Below are 6,000 nucleotides of genomic sequence, written 5' to 3'. Positions count from 1 at the left end.
CCTGGGTCTGTGGGTCAGAATTTTCTGTTGTAACAGAGTTTTCTGTTGAAAACATCACAAAGCTGAAAATAAGGTATCAGCCAGGATTGCATGCTCATTTAGAGCTCACAATTATCTTCCAATCTCTTTCAGTTCTTATGGTTGGAGGACTGAGATCCCTGTTTTCTTGCAGCTATTGCCTGAGGTTACTCTCACCTCCTAAAGGCCTCCCTCAGATCCAAGCAACAGCGTTCCCTCATATGCAATTCACAACATGGCTTTTTTCTTTCCTCCAAGCCAGCAAGAATGCATCATATTGACAGATCCCACCACACTCAAGAGAAGTTAATACAAGTCATATATATTAGAAGGAAAGAATGTTAGAAGCCATCCTAGAATTCTCCCTACCACAACTTTCATTGCTGTTGGGGTTTATTTTTTTAAATAAGCAAAGCAAAAATTCATGCACCATATCTCTTCCTCAGATAATCAGTGACATATAATATATACATTTCTCTATCTTGTTTTTTGCACTTAATAGTATTGTCTGGAGCTCATTTATAACAGTATCTAGAAATACTCCTCATTCTTTTTCAACAGCTTGGTATTTCATTTTGTGTATATATCATATTTTATTCAACCATTCTCTAACTGATGGCGATTTGTGTTGTTTCCAGTATTTCTTTTGCTATTACAAATAGTGATGCAACAAATATCTTTGTGTAGTCTTTTTTTTTTTTTTTTGGTCAAAAAAATTTGTGTAGATATTGCCAAATCTCCCTATACAGAGATGATACCATTTTGCTCCCCTTTCTTTGTTTTGTTTTAAATTAAATCTTTATTGTTCAGATTATTACATTTGTTCCTCATTTTTCCCCCCATAACTCCCCTCCTCCCAGTTTCCACCCTACCCTCCGCCCTCACTCCCCACCCACTGTCCTCATCCATAGGTGCACAATTTTTGTTCAGTCTCTTCCCGCATCCCCCACACCCCTTTCCCCCCCAAGAATAGTCAGTCCATTCCCTTTCTATGTCCCTGATTCTATTATAATCACCAGTTTATCACCAGATTATTTATTCACTTGATTTTTAGATTCACTTGTTGACAGATGTGTATTAGTTGTTCATAATTTGTATCTTTACCTTTTCCTTCTTCTTCCTCTTCTTAAAGGATACCTTTCAGCATTTCATCTAATACTGGTTTGGTGGTGATGAACTCCTTTAGCTTTTCCTTATCTGTGAAGCTCTTTATCTGACCTTCAATTCTGAATGATAGCTGTCCTGGATAAAGTAATCTTGGTTGTAGGTTCTTGCTATTCATCACTTTGAATATTTCTTGCCATTCCCTTCTGGCCTGCATAGTTTCTGTTGAGAAATCAGCTGACAGTCATATGGGTATTCCCTTGTAGGTAACTGACTTTCTTTCTCTTGCTGCTTTTAAGATTCTCTCTTTGTCTTTTGCTCTTGGCATTTTAATTATGATGTGTCTTGGTGTGGTCCTCTTTGGATTCCTTTTGTTTGGGGTTCTCTGCGCTTCCTGGACTTGTAAGTCTATTTCTTTCACCAGGTAGGGGAAGTTTTCTGTCATTATTTCTTCAAATAGGTTTTCAATATCTTGCTGTCTCTCTCCTTCTGGCACCCCTATAATTCGGATGTTGGTACGCTTGAAGCTATCCCAGAGGCTCCTTACACTATCTTCATATTTTTGGATTCTTTTTTCATTTTGCTTTTCCGGTTGGGTGTTTTTTGCTTCTTCACATTTCAAATCTTTGACTTGATTCTTGGGATCCTCTTGTCTGCTGTTGGGAGTCTGTATAATATTCTTTATTTCAGTCAGTGTATGCTTAATTTCTAGTTGGTCCTTTACACAACATCGAGGGTCTCACTAGATTTCTTGAGGATCTCACTACATTTATCGGTGGTTTCTAGAAAGTTCTTGAAAAACCTTAAAAGTGTGGTTTTAAACTCTATATCTAGTATTTTGCTTTTCTCCATTCCTGTCATTTGTGTCCTGTTTCGTTGTCTCCACATTTTTTATGCTTCGCTGTGTCGATAGAGTGGCTTTCTGTGCTAAGTGTCCTATAGGGCCCGGTGGCTCAGCCTCCCCAATTACTTTAGGTAGACACTCTTGGTGCACCCCCTTGTAGGCTTTGTGCACAGTCTTGTTGTAGTTAAGCCTTGATTGTTGTAGGTAACACTGGGAGGATTTGACCTCCAGGCCAATTGGCTGTGAGAATCAGCTGTGTCTATGATGGGAGAACTTCTGTGCTAAAGACACCCTTATGGGGCAAGACTTGCTTCAGTGGGACTTTGGTGCTCACTGAGTCTGCCCCCTGAGTGTGTCCCTTATGGATCTGCGGAGTTATAATTGGATGGTCCCACTCTGACCACTGGGTACACTGGCTCTTGGATCTAAGGAGGTGCTAATCTAGCCTCTGCCTGAGGCTACCCTGCAGAAGCCAGCTGTAAAGCAATGCAAGTTGCCCTGGGGCCTTGGGAAGCTGCAGTTTGTTAAGTAATTTTCAGATTACAAAGGCCGGGCCTTTCATATGCAAAAGCCTCCATGCATGGCTTGGGCGGGGCGGAGCCCCAGGAGATCAACTGGTTGGGCGGAGCGAGCTGTATGGCTGCTCTCAGTCCTGTCCTCAGAGGCCCCGGCAATTGCTGCATGTGCTTCCGAGAGAAAGCTGCCCTCGAATTCCGAACGATACCAGACAGTCCCGTTTCTCCCGTATGAGTCTGGGTCCCCAGAGACTCGCCCTGAACTGGAGCTCAGAGCCTGAGACTCCCTCCCGATTGAAAAAGGCAATCATGACCTCAGCTGCCAGCCCTCTCTGCATGCACCTCTGCACCTTTGTATTTTACTTCCACACCGCACCTCCTCTGAGTCCCGGTATGCTTTTCTCTTTCCTTCTAGTTGTAGAATTTCCACTCATCCAGCTTTCCTGTGGTTCTGGATGATGTCCGTTCCATCTTTTAGTTGTATTTTTGAAGTGGTTGTGCAAGGCAACAATCTCCAGTGTTTACCTATGCTGCCATCTTGGTTTCTCCGAGTAAGATCAATTTTTAACAGGGAGTAAAAGGAAAGGATAGAGAAAAAGTAAAGCAGGAACAGGGTAATACAAACAGGATGGAAAAGGGGAAAAGTGAGGAAGAGAGTGTTAGCATAAAGGAAAAATTGAGATAGAGTAAAACAACGCTAAAAGAAGAAAAATAGAATGTAGAACAGTAATCCCAAAATAAAATAAATAAATGAAATAAAATAAAACTTTACAAAAGGTAAAATAGTAGAAATAATAATAATTAAAAATATAATAATAAAGAAGTAAAATCAAGTGAGAAAAAGCAAAATTTAGTTTCTTAAGTAAAAGATCAAAAAATAAAAAAGTGAATTAGTGAAGGTCATTGATTTCCTCTACTTTTCTGCTTGGCACGTCTGTTTCCTTTCAGGTAGTCAGCACAGTGTTGATGTTCGCTGTGATCCACCACTCCTCTGTGACATAAGCAACAACTTTGTTTTCAAGTAGACAGGATCTCTCCGCTCACTTTGTTTCTCAGCCTGCCTTCAGTTGTATTTACACAAGAGTCAATTTCTGACACAACCCCTGAGTGGCAGTGTTTCTGTATTAATATCCAGGGCTAAAAGGTCCCTCTACCCACTATTTAGATTCTTCTTTCCCTGCCACACTTAATACTGGGTTGGAGGGACGGACTGCCCCAGGACTGGTTTCCTGCTTGTCTCTCCTTATTCTGATCCCCAGTTTCCACACAAACAACCTTCCCCTGCAGTCTCGGAGAGTGCTTTTAATTGGAAGATCCTATGTACTGGACTTGGCAAACAAAAGCAAGGAGGTAAAAAGAAAAAAAGACAAAGGAACTGCGCCAACTCATGGCTTTTCCCCCTGGCATTGTGCGGCTGGTATAGAACTTCAGGCTGCCTTTCTGGGCACAGATTCTCACAGCTGTGGGCTTATATCTAGCATCCCCTTCTGCCAGCAGCCCTTTGGACCCCCTTCCACTTTCAAGGGCTACACTGACCCCAACAGCTGTGGGTTTGGTGGAGCTCAGTCTCCCTCTGGGTCTCTAGATCCCACTGTGTGTGTGTTTCTCTCTCCAGCCTGGATCCCAGAACTCACCTTTCTGTAGGCGATGTCTGACCTTTCGGTACACAGATTGCCTCACCAGCTGTTTAATTCACCAATTTCAGATGGATGTTATTTGATTCAGCTGTTCCTTCTATCTGCACTGTGGGAAGGCACAGGACCCTTCCACGTATTTGGTGCTCCTTAGTCTCCCCCTGAATAGACATTTTAGGCACTGGTGGCCAGGGAGGTTGGAGTCTTGATGTTCGTGGGTTTGCAGCTGAGGCAGTTGGTCCCTGTGCTTTGTGGTTGTAGGGTCCCAGGAGGTATCCAAGGTTTCCCAGGTTGAAGATAAGGCTGGGCTTCTGATCACTGTCATTCTCCCCTGCAGTATGGCACAGTCTCTGCAGCAGAGCCAGCTGCTCTGGGGGAGATTTTAGCAGTAGTAGAGGTGCCTGGCCAGGGGAGCCTGGTCCGTCAGTCCCCAACTGTCCTGTGGAATATAGCTGTCCCTCACTCACAATTACAGACACTGCCCGCACGTCCACGCACTTTCCTTTTGTTCTCTCACTCACACACTATTTTGCAGCCTGCCGTCCCATCAGCAGCCATCTTGAATCTTTTCAAAGCTATTATTAATAAAATTTCTACATATACCAGTATAACACATAAAGCTCTAAAAAGTGCTTCTATGCTCAATTTGCCATTTGATTCCCAAAACATCATTGTGAGTTAGCTAGAGACACAATTATTTAAATTGACATATATTGTGTCTCTAGTTCATTTCCCTAAATTGACAGATAAAACTAAGGTCAAGAAATTACAAGGAAGGCACCAAGAGCAATTAAAGAAACCAATTTAAGACACCAATTTAGAATTATGATTACTGCTGTTGTCTTTTTGAAAGAATTAAATTAGACGTTTTCTACATTTCATTCCAGATTGAAACCAATAATTTATGACAACATTATGTTCCCTTCTTTTGGGTGACCAGAGAAAAATGGAAAGTACTGAAACTTGATTGGAATCATGAAAGAAATGTATCAGTAATAATTTTCTGAAATGTGATATTTCTTAAATCACTTTTTATGCATTTTTTGCAAAACCAGTATTTTCAGAATAAGAATGAAATAGTGTTTTATTTCTCTGTAATTTTAAGAATTATTTACACTTGAGGTCTTGGTTTAGTGCAGATGAATACAAGAGAAAGTAGTTCACTGTTTACTCAGAGATCATCGAAAAACCCTGCTCTTTTTAATGTGTACCATAGTTACCTTTTTTAAAAAATATATTTTATTGATTTTTTACAGAGAGGAAGGGAGAGGGATTGAGAGCTAGAAACATCAATGAGAGAGAAACATCAATCAGCTGCCTCCTACACACCTCCCACTGGGGATGTGCCCACAAGCAAGGTACATGCACTTGACCGGAATTGAACCTGGGACCTTTCAGTCCACAGGCTGACGCTCTATGCACTGAGTCAAACCGGTCAGGGCCATAGTTACTTTTAAAGATATATCTCTCTTTCCTTATTCCTTTTTTGGAAGCTATAAGTGAATTTGGTAATATTTATTACAACTCCTGTTTTTAGGACTTCTGCAACTCTTTGTTCTGACTGAATTCATTTCAACATTGAATTTTCATTTCTAAGCAAATTTAATACTAATAATGTTAAAATGTCCAAATTTGTTCTCTCTCTCTCTCTCTCTCTCTCTCCCTCTCCCCCCCTTTGATCTTTCTCAGTTTTTACCATTGTTTATGTTATATATATATATATATATATATATATATATATATATATATATATACCTTTTTTGTTTAAATAATTGTGTCTCTACTGGCACGAGCCTTGCCGAGGTGAAACTGGGGAACAGTTCACAGTTCGTATAACCCAGGGTGCTGCCAAATCTGGACACTGCAGTTTTGTGGGCAACAGTAG

The sequence above is a fragment of the Myotis myotis genome, unplaced genomic scaffold, assembly GCF_014108235.1.
Source record: "Myotis myotis isolate mMyoMyo1 unplaced genomic scaffold, mMyoMyo1.p scaffold_m19_p_4, whole genome shotgun sequence".
Classification (NCBI taxonomy): Eukaryota; Metazoa; Chordata; class Mammalia; order Chiroptera; family Vespertilionidae; genus Myotis; species Myotis myotis.
Note: the sequence above shows the minus strand (reverse complement) of the source record.